We start from the raw sequence: 19092 nt of genomic DNA, 5'->3' as shown, positions 1-19092 counted from the left end.
CCCACGTGGGAGACCCGGAAGAAGCTCCTGGCTCCTGGCTTCGGATCAGCACAGCTCTGGCCTTGTGGCCAATTGGGGAGTGAACCATCAGACGGAAGACCTCTCTCTCTCTCTCTGCCTCTCCTCTCTCTGTATAACTCTGACTTTCAAATGAATAAATAAATCTTTTTTAAAAAAGAAAAAGGCTGGTTTTAGGGACTGGCATCCCACATCCTCATATCGGAGAACTGGTTTGAGTCCTGGCATCTCTGCTTGCACTCCAGCTCCCTGCTAATGCACCTGGGAAGGCAGCACATGAAGGCCCAAATCCTTGGGCCCCTGCCACCCACCTGCCAGTTGCAGGGGCCTGGTTTTGGCCTGACCCAGATCCAGCTGTTGCAGCCATTTGGAGAGTGAACCAGCAGATAGAAGATATCTCTTTCTGTGTCTCTGTCTATGTGTGTCTCTCCCTCTCTGTGTCACTCTGCCTTTTAAATGAATAAATCCTTTCAAAAAGTTATTTTTCCATAAGTTAAGTCAGTATGGAAGCCCAGGGAAAGAAGGTGTGAATATAAATGGTAGAATCCATGGCCAACATACCCTGAAGTTTCTCCATAGTATATACCACAAGCATGCCTGCATGTGTGTCTGCCTGTGTCTACACATGTGTGTGCGTTGTTGTGTGTACATGTGTGTAAGTGTCTGTATGTGCACATGCATGTGTGTATGCCTGAGCCTACACATGTGTGTGTTGTTGTGCACATGTGTGTATATGCCTGCACGTGCACATGCATGTATGTCTGCCTGAGCCTACACATGTGTGTGCATTGTTGTGCACATGTGTGTATGTGTCTGTATGTGCACATGCATGTGTGTGTCTGGGTCTACACATGTGTGTGCATTGTTGTGTGCACATGTGTGTGTCTGCATGTGCACATGCATGTGTGTGCCTGAGTCTACACACATGTGTGTGCATTGTTGTGTGCACGTGTGTGTGTCTGCATGTGCACATGCATGTGTGTATGCCTGAGTCTACACGTGTGTGTGCATTGTTGTGCACATGTGTGTATGTGTCTGCACGTGCACGTGCATGTATGTATGCCTGAGTCTACATGTGTGTATGTGTCTGCACGTGCACATGCATGTGTGTCTGCCTGAGCCTACACATGTGTGTGCGTTGTTGTGTGCACATGTGTGTGTCTGCATGTGCACATGCATGCGTGTATGCCTGAGTCTACACATGTGTGTATGTGTCTGTATGTGCACATGTGTGTGTGTGTGCCTGAGTCTACACATGTGTGTTAACACCAACCCTGGGGGGCAGCAGTGATGGAAGACCTGGATTAAGTTCCTGGCTCCTGGAACCTGGGCCAGGACTGGCCATTGCGGACTTTGGGGGAGTGAACCAGTGGACGGGAACTCTTTCTCTCTCTCTTCTCCTGCTCCATTATGTCCACAGCAGTATTCTGCACTCTCAATGCTGGCCCTTCCCGTAAAACAAAAGCAAAATATCCTCCTGCTCCGGTCTTTCTCCTGCTGAGAAGTTGCCCGAGGTCAGTTTAGGGCTCACTCTACGTCCCTCCTGTCTTCACTTCCTACATCTCAGCCATCGCCCAGTGCTGACAGCTTAAGATCCACAGGGCCTGTCCTTTGTGGTAGGGACAACAGATCTGTTGATACATGAGTCACAGATATACGAAAGCTTTATTGATCTGTTAGTCATATACCATGTAACTCACTAGGCAAAGCGTGCAACTCCGTGGTGTTTAGAACAGTCACAGAGTTTTACAACCATTATCAAACCAACTCAGACATCTGCATCGCCCAAACAGCAGCCACAGGCCACGGTCACAGCCAACTCTGCCCTCCGCACTCCAGTTCTAGGCAGCCACCAGCTTACTTCCTGTCTCTGTGGATTTAACTGTAGTGGAAATTTCACAAACAAGGAATTGTACGTGGTGTTGCATATATCAATATTCATTCCTTTTGTAGAATTGCATAATATTCCACTGAATGGATACATTTTATTTATCCATTCCTCAGCTGGTGGATATTTGAGCTTTTTCCAGTTTTGGGGTAGTATAAGTAACACTGCAATAAAATTTGTGTTTCTGTAGGGAGTTAGGTTTTCATTCCTCTTATGTATATACCCAGGAGTAGCTATGCAGTCATGGGTTATAGAAGATAACTCGGTGTTTAACTCTTTAATTGCTTTTTTCATTCTGCTTGAAAGGCAAAGAGACAGAGACACAAAGAGAGAGAGATCTCCCACTCACTGGTTTACCTCTCAAATGGTTGCAACAGCCAGTGCTGGGCAAGGCCAAAGCCAAGAGCCTAGAACTCCATCTGGTCTCCCACGTGGCTAACAGGGACCGAAGTATTTGAGCCATAGCCAGGGTGAGCAACAGCAGGACACTGGCTCAGAGGAGGAGCAGGGGGCAGCGCTGTGGCACAGTGGGTTAAACTGACATCTGCAGTGCCTGCATCCCACAGGGGCACCAGTTCCTGTCGCAGCTGCTCCATTTCCAATCCAGCTCTCTGCTATGGCCTGGGAAAGCAGCGGAGGGTGGCCCAAGTGCTTCGGCCCCTGCACCCATCTGGGAGACCGGGAAGCTCTTGGCTCCTGGTTTTGGCCTGGCCAAGTCCAGCTGTTGTGGCCAATTGGGGAGTGAACCAACAGATGGAAGACCTTTCTCTCTCTCTCTCTCTTTGCCTCTCCTCTCTGTGTGTAACTCTTTCAAATAAATAAGTAAATCCTTTTTTTTTTTTTTTTAAAGTGGGTAACTCATTGCTGGCATCATTGGCATTCCCTGATGGTGAATGATGTGCAAAATCTTATCATAGCTCTGTGGCCTTTAGCATATGTTCTTTGGATAAGTATCTATTCAGATTCATTGCCCCTTTTTAATACTGTTCTATTTTTATTAGTCATAAAAGGTCTATTATAGATATGATCCCTTATCACATACATGATTCACCACCACCTCCTACCACACTGGTAGCCGTCTTTTCCAGCCCGTGAATATGCAAAACTGCTTCATCTTGATGAACTTCAATTTCTGTATTTTACTTTGGTTGCTTGTATACTTGGTGTCCCATCCGAAAAGCCACACCCAATTCAATGCCCTTAGATGTATACCCCTGCTTTCCTCTAAAAGTTTTAAGTTTTTAACTATTACGTTTATGCTTCTGATCCATTCTGAGTTAATTCTTGCACATGGTGTGAGGTAGGGGTCCAAAATCATCTTTTGCATGTGGCTATCTGGCTGCCCCTACAATTTGTGGAACACACTACTCTCTCTCTCCATTCAATTCTCTTGGTACATTTGTCAAAAACCAACTGACCACAAGTATGTGGGTTTAATTCCTAGACGCTTACCTTCATTCCAGGTGCCAATACCACAGTACCAATATGTGTGTGTCTTTATATACATACTGTTATGTGCTAGCACTACACACACAAGGGGACTTCGAAGACTTCGTGGAAGTGGAAGTAAAAGATATTTATTCTGGTGCAAAACAACTCTGACCTCCATGCACAGTGTTTTCATAACACACAGTTTGCATGGCATTTTTAACTACTTTTAATGCCATTATCAGGTTGCTTAGACTGCCATAGCTTTGTAGTAAATTTTTACACTGGAGGCTTAGCCTTCCTATTTCATTGTTCTTCAGAATACTTGTGCCTATTCTGGGTCCCTTGGGTTCCGTATTAATTTCAGAACCAGTTTGTCAATTTCTGCATTGAGTCTGTTGATCAGTTTGGGCACCCTTGCTATTTTGATGATAATAAGTCTAATCTAACATGCTGGATGTTTATCCATTTAATTATGCCTTCTTTAATGTCTTTCCAATTCTAAAAGCGCACATTTTACATTACTCTGAAGTTTATTCCTATGTATTTTATTCTTTTTCATGCTATTATGAAAAGAATCATCTTAAAATTTTAAAATTTCATTTCAGATTATTCATTGCAAGTGTATAGAAACATATGTATACTCTATATATAGTATCCTACAATCAAGAAAAATTCATCAGTTCTAATAGACTGCTTAGTCAATTCCTGAGGATCTTCTATATACAGAATCATGCCATCTGCAAACAGTAATAGATTTAGCGTTTTCTTCCCAATCTGGAAGCCTCTTAGTTCATTTTCTTGTGCAGTTACCCTGTCTAGAACCGTCGGCAAAATACAGTGTTACCTAGGGATCTCCAAAGACAGAGAACCAATAGGATGGATGGACGGATGGACAGACGTATTTCCTGTGCCTCTTTGTCCCACCCAGACCCCCAGCCTGCTGGGTGGGGCCCGCTACACTGAGGGCAGACCTTCCCCACCCATCCGCCGACTCACCCACCAGCCTCCTCCAGACACAAGCTCCCAGATGCACATAGGAACCGCGATGTATCAGCTCTCCGGGAATGCCCTAAGCCAAACGCACCTCCTCCAACACTGAACGCAGGTCCTCCGAGCGGACGCCTCGGCTCTGCTCTTGCGGGAAGAGCTCCCAGCAACTCTTCATCAAGTCTATGCCAGCTGCGGCCCCTTCACGGTGTCCTCGTCGGGCTGCACTTACCTTCTGCCCTTGGGTTTTGCTTGCTTGCTTTCTAACTTGGAAGGGTACTGGAGTTTGGCAAATGCTTCCTCTGCTGTGGCGTGACGTCCCTGCACCAAGGGCTCCCCTCCCTTTCTCCCCTAGACAGGTTCACCAGTCCCTGCTCAATTCCTCCCCATCTCTTCCCCGGTGAGTTAGCGACAGAACTGTCAGAGCACTCGGCCAGGGCAGGCATTCGGCTTCACCGTGATGATGCCTTTCGGGTGCAGGCATCCCACACTGGAGTGCTGGGTTCCATCCCCAGCTCTGCCCCCACTCCAGCCTTCAGCTAATGCAAACCCTGGGAGGTAGCAGTGAGGGCTTGAGTAAGTGGGTTCCTGACACCCACAGACCCCAGCCCTGGCCATCTTCTGCTTTCCCAGACCATTAGTAGAGAGCTGGATCAGAAATGGAGCAGCCGGGACTAGAACCAGCGCCCATACGGGATGCCAGCACTGCAGGCAGCAGCTTTTACCCACTATGCCATAGCGCCGGCCTCTCAAATCGATTTTATAAAAGCCCTCAGCCACTGTGTTCCATGCACAGCATCTAATGACACCAGTGTAGAGCGTAGTCATCATTTTAGTCCTCACAGCAATGCAAGGCAAGTGCTATAGCCGCCATTTCACAGATGAGGAACCGGAAAGGGAGGTCACGTGTTCTGCCCCAGGTCACCCCGCGGGCGTGGGTCAGAGCCACGAGTAAAACCCAAGCCAGCACCTGCAGGGGCCATTCTCTTAAACCCTTGCCGTCTCGCCTCTCCGTAATTACCCTTGCTGACGGGTTCACTTACTCATTAGCTACACACAAGCTCTGCCTGCATCCCCAGCATCTGAGCCCATGCACCGGCTACAGTTCAACATACACCGTACAAGCAAAGGCAGAACTGGCCCCGAGATGTGCCCTGGTGGGGGACACCCGTGGGCCCTCTGGTGAGCATGGCTGGGTACACACACCCACGGAGATTCACAAGGCTCATTAGTCCGGAGGGAGCTTGCCACACAGTAACCCAACGTTTGCCAGGCTCACTGGGGTGCAGACCCATATTGCAACCCCTCTCCACCTGCCTTAAGACTCTAGGGAACACACTCTGGGAGATGCTGGCCCACAAAGGCAGGTCAGACTGCACAGAGCTCCCTGAAGGCTGCTTCTGCTACTACTTCGGTGGCTGGCTCTCCTGCTAAGCCTCATGGGTAGGATGCCCACGACTCACACAGAAGTGCCTGGGTTCAGTTTCCAGCGCCGGCTCCTGACTCCAGCTTCCCCACTGGTAGGCGGCGACGATGGCTCATGCCAGCGGGTCCCCATGCCACTCATGCAAAGACCTGCATTGGGTTCCGGCTCCTGGCCCTAGCGCCAGCCCAGGCCTGGACACGGAAGGCATTTGGGGAGGGAACCAGCAGATGGGAGCTGTCTCTCTCTGTATCTTTCTCTGTCTCTCTCTGCTTCTCAAATAAATAAAACTGTTTCACAGCCAATGCTCACTGCAACATGAAGCTGGCCTTTTCTTTCTCGGCGTTTGTCAGGGACATGAGAGGACACAGGACCACGGAAGAAACAACGAGGGATTTTCCCAGCTGCCACTGCGGCCCAGCCTCTCTGCCTGTCCACAGCCCGCGTCTTTCCTGGAGCCCTGGCCTTTTTCTCAGGGCGCTGGGGCATTGGATGCGGTTCCCACAAGATCTCCCTTCACCACGTGCCTGAACCTAGTCTCAGAGGAATGCCAGCCATGGTGGTCCCCACAAAACTGCTGTTTCTCTCCCACACGCTTACCTTGGCGCCGACGCCTAAATCATGGCTTCCGCCGTGGAATGTCCCAAGCACCCTCCCAGCGCTCTGAGTCTTCGGGGTTCACCACTCGGACTCGCTCTGCAGGATAAAGAACAGACTGCACTTGGACGCCGGAGAGAGAAAACCCGAAACCTCCTAGGATGACCACACGGAGGGGCCGCTGCTTTGCCAAAGCTGCCGCCCCCAGCCGCCATCCACCCACACGGGCAAAGACAAGCCCCAGGCACTGGGCTCCAGCTTCTTGGAGCAAAGGCCCCACCACTGCTTGCTGTCCGTGTTAAGCACAGCAGGGTAAAGTCGAGTCTACGCAAGGACCTGGCACAGCTCATCCATGGTGAGGGGAGCTCAATGCTTTTGCTTAAAGACAAGGTCATCGGGCCGGCGCCATGGCTCACTAGGCTAATCCTCCGCCTGCGGCGCCAGCACACCGGGTTCTAGTCCCGGTCAGGGCACCAGATTCTGTCCCGGTTGCTCCTCTTCCAGTCCAGCTCTCTGCTGTGGCCAGGGAGTGCAGTGGAGGATGGCCCAAGTGCTTGGGCCCTGCACCCCATGGGAGACCAGGAGAAGTACCTGGCTCCTGGCTTTGGATCGGCGCGGTGCGCTGGTTGCAGCGCGCCGGCCGCAGCGGCCATTGGAGGGTGAACCAACGGCAAAGGAAGACCTTTCTCTCTGTCTCTCTCTCTCACTGTCCACTCCTGCCTGTCAAAAAAAATAAAAAAATTGGCCGGCGCCGCGGCTCACTAGGCTAATCCTCCGCCTAGCGGCGCCGGCACACCGGGTTCTAGTCCCGGTCGGGGCGCCGGATTCTGTCCCGGTTGCCCCTCTTCCAGGCCAGCTCTCTGCTGTGGCCAGGGAGTGCAGTGGAGGATGGCCCAGGTGCTTGGGCCCTGCACCCCATGGGAGACCAGGAAAAGCACCTGGCTCCTGGCTCCTGCCATCGGATCAGCGCGGTGCGCCGGCCGCAGCGCGCCGGCCGTGGCGGCCATTGGAGGGTGAACCAACGGCAAAGGAAGACCTTTCTCTCTGTCTCTCTCTCTCACTGTCCACTCTGCCTGTCAAAAAAAAAAAAAAATTTAAAAAAAAATTAAAAAAAAAAAAAGACAAGGTCATCTTCAGTTCAAACTTTCATCTGATCGGAACGAGGGGCCTTGGGGAGAGAGGCCTTTGAACACCCGGAGACCTAGGACGCCAGGAACACGGGTGAAGGTCCTCGTGGGGTGAGATGTGTGAAGCCAGAAGTAGAAAGTGCGGTAGGCCGGACAGAGAAGTGGGGGGGGGGGGGTGGACCAAGCCCTCTCCGGTGTCCAAAGTGAGCACTGAGCTGGATCCTGGCCGGTTCCATTGCTGCAAGTGTGGACAGTGCACCTCATATGCCTTCCCCCAAAGGCCAGGGAGCCAGGGAGAAGCACGCCTGCCCCAGCCAGGGATGGCACATAGCTAACGCACACGTGTGACTCACCCAGCAGGTGTCACCCAGATACAAGATGACCCCCGTGGGCACGGGGTCATTCCTCAGGCTCCCAATGGCTAACGGCCTGTGGTGCTCTTCTGTTTGACTTTCTAAAATTCTTTCTTTTTTTTTTAATTTTAGAGCGATGGGGCCGGTGCTGTGGTATAGTAGGTTAAGCCTCCACCTGCTGTGCCGGCATCCCATATGGGCACTGGTTCAAGTCTTGGCTGCTCCACTTCCAATCCAGTTTCCTGCTAATACACCTGGGAAAGCAGTGGAAAATGGTCCAGTGCCTGGGCGCCTGCACCCAAGTGAGAGACCCGAAAGAAGCTCCTGGCTCCTGGTTTGGCCTGGCCCAGTCCTGGCTGTCGCAGCCATTTGAGAAGTGAACTAGCAAATGGAAGCTCGCTCTCTCTCCTCCTCCTCCTCTCTCTGTATCTCTGCCTTTCAAATATAAATAAACACATCCTTAAAAATGTTTTTAAAAAGAGAGAGAACAAAGAGATCTTTCATTTACTGGCTCCCTCCCCAGATGCCCTGGCCAAGGGCTGGGCCAGGCTAAAGCCAGGAGCCAGAAACTCAACTCAGGTCTCCCCCATGGGTGGCAGGGACCCAACCCCTCAAGCCATCCCCGCTGCAGCCCCCCGTAGGGAGCCAATAGCAGGAAGAGGGAGTTAGTCGGGGCAGATCTGGCCCTTGCACACAGGAACTCTGATGTGGGATACTGGCATCTTACCTGCTGGGACCAACACAGGCCCCATCTGGCACTCTATTCACTAAGTAAAGACTCCCAGGTCTGGAGGAGCCATTCCCTGGGTTTCTGGGCTGGTCAGGGTTCCTGGCGACCAGGCTTGGGGAGTCCCGGTCTACAGCTGCTGGGGCACTTCCTCCTATGTCCTCCCCACACAGGTCACTTCCCAAAGGGAGACTTGCCAGCCCCGGGGAAGCCCGGCATGGGCAGCCCCTCTGTTTTTATAGCTCTAGGGGAGGGGCGGGGTCAGGAACCTGCTTTACCTGGTATAGACAGAACCAGAAACCCAGGTCTAGAGGAAGTGGTGGGGGCGGGGGTGAGGGGAGTGGTCCCTGTGCAGTTCCCCCGAGGCAACAAAAAATGACCAACACTGCTGCTCAGGGAAATGCAGATGGCCACAGAGTTACCGCTTCAAAGCCACAAAGATAGCTGCAGTAAACACAGACGGAGCGACTGGGTTGACGGCCGGCCGGCCGTTGTTCCTGGTGCCAAGAAAGAATCCCTTCCACCCCCTCCCCCAATCCGTTTATTGCTAGAAAGCTCTGCAGCCTTGTGAGCTGGCCTCCATCCACCCCAGCCTCCCTGGCACACCCAGTGCCCCAGACCAGGGAGGAACCTGCTTTGGAAAAGAGGCGGCTCCCCGCTTCTTGTATCAGCCACAGGGTGGGGGTGGGGGCTGAAATTATTCAAAAAAGGGAAGGAAAAGGCCGAGATAACCACAAGAAGCCACGCGAAGGCAGAGGGCTCTCTGCTGGACCACACGCCAGGGCAGGGGCGCACGCCCGGGGCAGGTGCATCCACAGGAGCCGATCTGCAGTGGAGATACTCAGTCTCAGGACCAAGGAATCAGGAAAGCCGCTGCCCCAGACCTGTGAGTGTCTGCCCAAGCACAAAGGGAAATCCTGGGTGACTCAGGGCTGCAACCTGAGAAGGTAGCAGGTCCGGCAGGAAAAGAAAAAGAGCCCTGGGGATTTGGGAAGAAGGAAAGAGCAAGAAAGGTTCCAAAGTTGGTGACAGGTTGCAATTCAATAAACCGGTCAAACTGGTATTTTAAAAAAAAAGAAAAACAAAAGAAAAGAAAAAAGTCCCAGAGGAAAACAAGGCGTGGGGTGGAAAGGACAAGGGATGTGGTTCCCAGAGAAGGAGGGGAACAGGCTGGAGGCCAGGGCGCAGGTCTCCTGTCGCCTGCGGAAGGCGCAGCTTCCTGGTGCAGACTCCGACAGGTGGGGCACTCCTTCGCGAAAACCAGCCCAGCCCTTGTGGCTGACCCGTGGATGCACGCAGCAAGGAAAGGAGGATCTTCATATTCTCTCAAGAGCCTGGGGCACCCTCTCCCCACCTTCATGCAAACCTCACGCCACCTCCAGGAGCCCCCCCCCCCCCCCACTGTCCTGCTTCTTCCTCAGGGACTGCTCTGTGTCTGGAATGCGTGCCAAGCACCCGAGTCTAGCTGGTTCTCAACCAGGCACCCAGCAAAGCGAACAATGATACAAGAGTAAATCATCGCTATGGTTACCGCCGGAACACCTGCAAAACATCAATCAATAAAACACCTGCCTAGCAGAAGGCCTCCGTGGGTGTGGATGACATGGTGGCTTGCAGATGTGACTGGCCGTGTGCTGGGACAGTGCACGGGCAGCCCGCTCCAACTCCTGTCACACGGCTGAGCAAGGCTGGTCACTCTGCCAGCATTAATTCCAGCACCACACCAGTTGACAGGACAGCCGTGGGTAAGTGGCCAAACTGGTCATCTACAGGAGCCAACGGGAAGGGGCATGGCAGTGACAAAGTGACATTAGGAGAAACAGCAGCAAAGGGGAGGGACTTCCTTCAAAGGTCACCCATGGCATGTCCTTAGAAAGTAGAAACAGTGGTTTTTAATGACACACTCAGGGGGCCTGAGCTTGGCTGAAACAGTGTGTGTGTCTGTGTCTCTGTGTTTGTATGTGTACATGTATCTTTGTGTGTTTCTGTTTAACAATCTGTATCTCTGTGTCTGTGTCTGTGTCTCTCAGTGTGTAGGTCTCTGTAGCTCTGTGTCTGTGTGAATATCTGTGTCTGTGTGTGTGTCTCTGTAGCTCTACCTCTATGCTTATTTGCATCTCTGTGTGTGTCTTTGTAGTTCTGCATGTATATCTCTGTGTGTATATCTGTGTCTGTGTCTCTGTCTGTATGTCTGTAGCTATTTGTGTCTGTGTGTATCTCTATGTGTTTCTCTATGTATGTCTGTGTGTTTCTGTGTTTCTCTGTGTGTATATCTGTGTCTCACAGTGTCTGTGTCGTGTGTGTCTCTATGTTTCTCTGTGTGTCTGTGTGTTGTCTGTGTCTCTGTGTGTGTGTCGTCTGTGTGTCTGTTTCTCTGTGTGTCTGTGTGTGTGTGTGTGTATGTACAGAGAACTTGGATAAAGAAATGACAACAGTCCATTTGAAGAACACTAACCACTGGCCGACCTCATCGGCCAAGCAGTCACAGGAGTTTTTGTGATCAAGGCCATCGCCCACATCTACACAGTGGGCTGATAGCTGCGGATCAGCAGGCATTTCAGCAGTACTGGATGCATCATGAAGTCAACATTGGTGGTTTTTCTGCAGAAGGACGTGGCAAACCTGACGGTGAGGCTAGCATCTCCTACTCAACAGTGCTGGGATCCCACGTGGATCTGTTCCCCTAAAATTAGACTGTGGGTTGTTTTGGGCCGGGATCTTCTCTTGCGTTTGGTGTTTTTGGTCTTTCAAAGGCAGGAGCCCAGGGCCTAAGCGAGCGATGTCGAGAGACGGGCAGGGTACCAAGGGGCAGAGGGCAGCTCGTGCCCCTACAGTCAGCAAGCCATCAGCTGCAGGAAGATGCTGCCCATCAAAATAGCAACCGACACAGAGGACGCACGAAGGAGACAGAGCTAAAATAAGCTCCCCGGTCCTCCCCGGCAGGGCCCAGAGCCCCACCCTCTGCTGTCCATGGGGAGATCTTCCCACAGGGCCACGCCCTGTGCCACCACTGGGCGGAAGTCCCCAGAGGTCCCACGACGGCACAGGGTCAGAGAAGGAAATGTCAGCTCCTCGTACGCTCTCAAATCTGCTTCTGGCTCTACAGCTAGAGGTTGTAAGTGTGGTTCCAGATGCACACGGGAAAAAAGAAGAGAAGGGGCAGATTTCTCTCTCCTATGTATCGATATATATTTATCCAAAATCGTCAGAGGTCCCTACTACTCGCCTCCTAGCAACCGCAGAATGAATGAAGAAGTAGCCAACATTGAAGAGAAACTCAGCTTGCTGTCGCGTGTGAGTATGACTTCACTTTATCTACAGCACCCAGTTCTAACAGGGGCCGACTCTGCAATTAAACACGCATGCAACATCTACAACGGGGTCTTCACAATGTTTGTGGGAAATGCGTACTGTGACAGACACAGGCTCGAGTGTCAGGGGCCAGCATTTACCTAGCGGTGAGGGTGCCTGCCTCCCATGTCACAGAACTGGGATTCCACTCCTGACTCCAGCTTCCTGCCAATGCAGACCCTGGGAAGAAGTGCATCAGGTTAACTCAGTTGCACATGGGAGGCCTGGATGGCGCTCCTGACTCCCAGCTTTGGCCCAGCCTAGCCCTGGCTGTTGTTGGCATTTGGGAAGTAAACCAGAGAATCGGAGCTTGCTCCTGTCTGTCTTCGGCTCTCAAATAAAATAAATGAATGAATTTCAAAGTGTTTCTTGCACAAAATATAAATTTATCTTTTGTTTTTAAATGTGTTTATTTATTTGAAAGAGAGAATTAGAGAGAGAGAGAGAGAGAGAGAGAGAGAGGTCTTCCATCTACTGGTTCACTCCCCAAATGGCCGCAAGGCCGGGGAGAGCCAGGCCAAAACCAGTAGCCAGGAGCTTCTTTTGGGTTTCCATGTAGGTGCAGGAGTCCAAGCAGTTGGGCCATCTGCTGTTCCCTTCCCAGGTGTATTAGCAGGGAGCTGGATCAAAAGTGGAGCCGCCAAGACTCGAACCGGCACCCATGTTGGATGCTGGCATCACAGGTGGCAGCTAACCCACTACACCACGATGCTGGCCCCCTATAAATTTATCTTTGAATTTCATTTTTCCACAGACTTTTTGAAGCGTCCTCATAGTTTGCACACGCACACACAATGACATGCTACATCGACACACACAATGGTTCAATATTGCACCGTGTGGCCCAAGAGCATCGCGACATCTCCCCCCAAGACCCTGGATCCGGGCAGCTTGACAGCCATGCGAATGCACTTCTCAGACATCCCCAGGGGCACAGCGGATGCAGCTGCCAGAGGATGCAGCTGCCCTGGTGAAAGCAGGACCAGAAAGCAGCCAGGGGCGGAGTCCCCAGGGGATCTCAGGGCGGGGCTCCCAGAGACCCGTGCCCTGAGCTATCCTGACCCCTCCCCGAGTCTCAACGCCACTACAGCCTTGCCAGAGGTAAACATCGCCTCTTTCTCTCTACCACCTTCCTAAGTCCTGAAAATAAGGTCATTGCCCTAGGCCTTATCTTTGTCGCCTAAGTGGACACAAATCCCAAATTTAAAAGCGCGTTGCCAGGTGAACCATGTCTGATAAGAGAAACAGACATGGAGGGCTCCAGCCCTCCAGTAGAGTCCCGAGGTGCAAGGTCCTGTCGGCCGCCGGGCGTGGGCTTCAAGTCCTTTCTCCTCGTTTATGTGGGATCTTCGGGGTGCCAGACACCAAGGCAGGGCTCTGCAACTTCCCCGTTTTATTTTTTTACTTTATTCATTTGAAAGTCAGAGAGACACAGACAGAGCCCACATTCTCTAGCTCCCTCCCCAAAGGCCCACAAGGGTTGGGGCCAAGCCAGGCCAAAGCTGGACTCTATCCGGGTCTCCCAGGAAGGTGGCAAGAACCTAAGTACTTGAGCCATCCATCATCTGCAGCCTCTCAGGGTCAGCATTTGCAGAGAGCTGGAGCTGGGAGCTGGCAGAACTCGAACCCGGGCACTCCAATATGGGACAGGGGACCGGCGTATCCACTGTGAGGCCAGATGCCTGCTCCTGGAAACCATTTTTGCATGAGGATAGTGACAAAGAAACCTGGAAGAGAGGTGGTGGGGTGGGGCTGGGAGGGACAGAGTGACAGACAGAGACCGGGAGACCCAAAATCGTGCACCGAAACTGCTAACCCTGGTGCAATAACCAAGGCCTGATGGGCTCAGCCTGGAGACAGAGGAAGTGGGGACTAAGGCTGCCTTCCGAGCCTCCAGTGGGGTTAAGAAGCGAGACGCGTGGCCACATAAAAGGCATCAGGCCTGCGGCGTTGTGGCACAAGGGGGCCAAGCCATCACCTGTGATGCCAGTATCCCGTAACGGGGTGCCAGTTCCAGTCCCAGCTGCTCTGCTTCCTTCCCGGCTCGCTGCTAACGCACCTGGGAAATCAGTAGATGATGGCCCAAGAACCTGGGCCCCTGCCACCCACATGGTAAACCTGCAGGGAGTCCCAGTTTCCCGACTGTTTAGGCCATTTGGGGAGTGGATGAAAGATAGATAGATAGATAGATAGATCTCTCTTGCTGCGTCTTTCCAATAAATAAATAAATATTTTTTTATGATACTTGGCCTGTGGCAACGCAGGTACATACACACACACATCTGTGCACAATGAGCCAACGAGGCACAGTCAGAAGCCGGCCTCACTGATCATTGCATTGAAATCCTTCTTAGAACAAGTGCCTCAAGGGCCAGCACCGTGGCGCAGTAGGTTAATCCACTGCCTGCGGTGCCAGCATCCCATACGGGAGCTGGTTCTAGTCCCAGCTGCTCCTCTTCTGATCCAGCTCTCTGCTAAGGCCTGGGAAAGCAGTAGAAGATGGTCAAAGTCCTTGGGCCCCTGCACCCACGTGGGAGACCCAGAAGAAGCTCCTGGCTCCTGGCTTCGGATCTGTGCAGCTCTGGCCGTTGCAGCCATTGGGGAGTGAACCAGTGGATGAAAGACCTCTCTGCCTCTCCCTCTCACTGTCTGTAACTCTACCTCTCAAATAAATAAATAAAATCTTTAAAAAGAACAGGTGCCTCGTCTCTAACCGTCAATGGAACGGACACAGGAAAACACACATGCTTTCAGAGAAGGGGCTGGGAGGGGGCAGGAGGCTGTGTGACTCAGATGGAAGGCAATGTCTACCAGGCTCTGTTCCAGGGATTGTAGACGCATGGACCGCCGATCACCCCCACAGGGCACTGTCATTCTCCACTGACGTACAGGTGAGGAACCTGAGGCCTAGGAAGGTCACACAGGTGGCTCCTAGCAGAGTTAGGCTCCAGAGTTCTTCCTTCAACCACCATGCTGGGGTGGGCACCTGGCAGAGTGGGTAAGTGGGCACTTGGTACACCCACATCCTTTATCAGAGTGCCTGGGTCAAGTCCTGGCTCCTCTGCTTCGGATCCAGCTTCCTGCTAATGTGCCTGGGAAGCAGCAGGTGACGGCTCAGGTACCTGGGCCCCTGACACCCACACGGGAGACCTGGATAGAGTTCGGGACTCCTCCTGGTTTCAGGATGGTCCAGCTCTGGCCATTGTGGCCATTTGTGGAGTGAACCAGTAGATTAAAGATTTTCTCTCTCTCTCTCTCTCTCTCTTCTTTCTGCATTTAAATGAAGTAAAATAAAAAATTATAATATAAAAACCTCTATGCTACACTACTCCACTAATTGTAAAAATAATGTAAAAACTTTCAAAGAGATAGACTTTTCCAGAAAAATCTACACACTTCACAGTCAGCATCTCCCTATGTGTCTCCTGACAACCAGAGATTTGCTTCTGACTTCCGTCCAGGGCAAAATGCATCTTCTTTAGTGTGAGAATGAAACCTCCGCCTGGAGGGAACAAGAGGATCTCTCCCTAGAACCTGCAGGAGGGCTCTGCTTCCTGGTGCAGACGGCCTGGGTGCCTGGAGCAGCCACACCCACGCCCCACTGAAGGCATCGGGCCCTGTGAGCTCCGGGAACATTGGTTCACCCTACCCAGGTGGAACAGACGCACCTGCTGTGACAAATGATTATGTGCAGGGAGGGGCAAAGAAACTCAGGCAACCGCAGAAGTTGAAAGAACTGAAGCCAATGGGGCCGGCGCCGTGGCTCACTTGGTTAATCCTCTGCCTGTGGCACCAGCATCCCATATGGGCACCGGGTTCTAGTCCCGGTTGCCCCTCTTCCAGTCCAGCTCTCTGCTGTGGCCCGGGAGTGCAGTGGAGGATGGCCCAAGTGCTTGGGCCCCTGCACCCTCATGGGAGACCAGGAAGAAGCACCTGGCTCCTGGCTTCCGATCGGCGCAGCGCCAGCCGTAGCGGCCATTTAGGGAATGAACCAACAGAAGGAAGACCTTTCTCTCTGTCTCTCACTGTCTATAACTCTACCTGTCAAAAAAGAAAAAGAAAAAGAAAAAGAAAGAAAGAAAGAACTGAAGCCAAGTGACAGGTCCCAGTGGAAGGGACCCTGAGACCCCACTTCAAGGAGGAAAAGCCCCGGGGGCTGCTCCAGACTCTCACGCTGTGCTGGCGGGAATTCAAAATGGCAGCCACTTGGGAGAACAGCTGGGCTGGTTTGGGTTCTGCATTTTAATAAAATTCCACATATTCTTACCATATGAACTGGCAATCCCCCCTCCAACCTAGGTATTCACCCAAGGGGAAAAAAATAAAAACATATGTTTTCATAAAAATCTGTACATAGATGTTACAGGGGTTACAATCACTATAAAATGGAAACCAACTGAAAGTCCATTAATGGGGCTGGCGCCATGGCTCACTAGGCTAATCCTCCGCCTTGCGGTGCCGGCACACTGGGTTCTAGTCCCGGTCAGGGCGCCGGATTCTGTCCCGGTTGCCCCTCTTCCAGGCCAGCTCTCTGCTGTGGCCGGGGAAGGCAGTGGAGGATGGCCCAAGTCCTTGGGCCCTGCACCCCATGGGAGACCAGGAGAAGCACCTGGCTCCTGCCATCGGATCAGAGTGGTGCGCCGGCTGCAGCACGCCGGCCGCGGCGGCCATTGGAGGGTGAACCAACGGCAAAAGGAAGACCTTTCTCTCTGTCTCTCTCTCTCACTGTCCACTCTGCCTGTCCAAAAAAAAAAAAAAAAAAAAAAAGTCCATTAATGGGCAAACAGAGAAGCAAACTCTTATACTATGCAGCGATAAAAAGGAACCAGCCAAGAGCAACACTCAACAAACAGGATAGATCCAGGAGCATCAGGCTAAGCACCAGAAATCAGACTCAAAGTGCTACGTGCTGTGCAATTCCAGGCAAGGAACACCCTGGAAAAGACAGAACTGAACAGACAGAGAACAGAGTCGGGGTCGTGGGGTGTGGCTGAGGGGAGGGACTTCCTGTCTGCCCTCACGAGGACATGGCTGTGCACAAAAATGGGGGAGCTTTACTACACATGAATGATATACTGATAAACCTGCTTGTTAAATGCAGCTCACAGTAAGTATGCCAACAAAACTGTATCCGTGGAATCAGGCTACAATCATCTTACAGAAGGTTCCTCAAACCACGCATCCAACTTCCTCCACTAACACCCACCCTCAAATTCTCAACCCTGGGATATTTAGAGGAAGATTACTGGTTTTGCACGTTTGTAGGAAAGAAAGCTCCATTAGCCACGTAGCATTTCTGTAAAGCAACCCCTCCGAGTGCTCAGATAATTAAGAGAGCGCTCTTATATTAAAATAGGTGAGTCTGTGGCTCTTCACCCTCATCTTCATTACCCACTGAGGAAAGAAAGGCACTCAGTAGGTGTCTACAGATCCGATCCAGCTCTGTCTACACAGGCAAAACACCTGCATCACCAACACATCCAGGCGCTGTGATCCGGAAGTGCCGTGACACCAGGACCAAACCAAGATGGTCAGGTGAGAAATAAACCCCAGATACACCTTGACTGTCCAACGCCACAACCTCCCGGGGCAAGGAAAATGAAGCATTGCAGTGCTGGAGGCGGGGGCGGCGCTGGGATCTGGTCTCCATGGCCACACTGAAAACAGCAGGAGCCTCTCCCTGCCCCAGCAGGCCGGAATGCTCCTGGGCTGAGTGCTGCTCCGGGCACCGGGGCTGCAAGGAGTCTGCCTCAGGCCGCGCATGTCTGGCAGGTGCACATGACGCGGCTATCAATCAGGGAGCAGACCGACAGGCAGACCAGGGTCAGCTCATCAGAGCGGCGAGGGGAAAGCAGGGTAAGAGGAGACTGAGGGGCCTGGAATGTACAGGAAGTGGCTTGGTGTCTCCGACAGCCCTGGCGCACTGGATACACAGGGGAAGGGGGCTGGCGTGCAACCTGCAGGGTGTGAGGTGTTATCGGAACAGTTACCGGAAGCCCCTGTTGGGCAGCCCCAAGGCAAGGCCACGATTGGGATTGTGTTGCAAAGGCAGTGAGCAAGGCTGGCTCTGGGGGACATGTGCACGGGGAGCTGGACAAGTGGAAGGAGGGAGCTGGCCAGCAGCTGGCCAGACATGGTGGCCCCGGGCCTGGGTGGAGGTGGAGCGTGGTGGGAGCGGCCAGACTGGGCAGTGGGGAGCTGGGGGTGCCGTCGACGGAGATGGCAGAGTCAGCTGGAGCAGCAGCGGCCATCGGCGTGGCTGCAAATGGCTCTCGTGGATCGTGCTGCGATGACGGAGTCAACAGTGTGATTTCAGACACAGTGAAGACCCAGAGAGCCCTGAACTTGAAAGACTTGCCGAGTTTTGCAATGGAAATGGCTGACTCGGAACCACTTTAGATGTTAATCTGGCGACGCGGCCCTCCAAAGCAGGCCACTGATCTCACCCAGGATCCCTGCGAGAAACCATACTTCTCAGGGGACAAGCTTCTTAGCTTTACACAATATACCAACGACGCTTTGAAGGTTTCCTGGACTTAAACCCTTTCTTTGCTAAAACAGAAAGATGGCAGCAGGGAGACATTTTTTCCATATTTCCATGGTAAAAAAAAAATAAAAAGCTTTGTCCAATGGACACGAGGAGCAAAATGATTAAGAATCTTTATCGGTTTGCACGTTCAAGCCTTTAATGTAAACACAGTGTGTTTGGCAAAATCCATATCAAAGCATTCGTCCACCTGCCGATCATATTCTTCAGCATCCCTAAAATTGACTTCCAGGCTGAGGAAGCTACGTGAGTTTGCTGGAGCTGCATCTCACCGAGAAAAGGGGCCACGAACAGCACAGGGCAGGTGCACCCTGGACCCAGACTGACGGCTGTCCATCAGAGGGAGGCCAGCGGCAGAAGGGCCAGCAGACGGCGCTTCCACCCTGCGGAATGCTGTCTGTGTTCCCAAACCACGTCTGCTCCATCCGAGGCGAGATCCGGGTCCAGGATTCAGAACACAAGGAGACGCTTAAATTGTTTTGATTGGAGTAACTGCAGCCTGCTGCCATGTACTTCTTCCAGGAAGCTCTCCACTCCCCCAGTTTCCATCCCACCCCCTACCCAACTCAAATCTCAAAGCAATGGGGAACCAGACTGAAACACCCCCCGGGGACATGAGACTGGGCGCCTGCGACACCACTTT

General features: G+C 52.3%; 1 protein-coding gene across 12 annotated transcripts in view; it reads right to left on the bottom strand.

The window, feature by feature from the left end:
• Window positions 1–19092, bottom strand: part of SVIL (supervillin) — a 204028-nt gene that overhangs the window by 140817 nt on the left and 44119 nt on the right. For 8 of the 12 annotated variants that reach the window (XM_089311867.1, XM_089311865.1, XM_089311864.1 and 5 more), the window contains exon 3: window positions 6348–6443. The exons of the other annotated variants lie outside the window; for them this stretch is intronic. The gene's annotated coding sequence lies outside the window, so the exon portion shown is untranslated. The remainder of the gene's footprint in view (window positions 1–6347; window positions 6444–19092) is intronic. 12 annotated transcript variants of the gene reach the window in all.

The sequence above is a fragment of the Oryctolagus cuniculus genome, chromosome 13 (assembly GCF_051225735.1).
Source record: "Oryctolagus cuniculus isolate XC-2025 breed Fujian yellow rabbit chromosome 13, ASM5122573v1, whole genome shotgun sequence".
Lineage (NCBI taxonomy): Eukaryota > Metazoa > Chordata > Mammalia > Lagomorpha > Leporidae > Oryctolagus > Oryctolagus cuniculus.
Note: the sequence above shows the minus strand (reverse complement) of the source record. Positions and strands in the feature narration are given on the sequence as shown.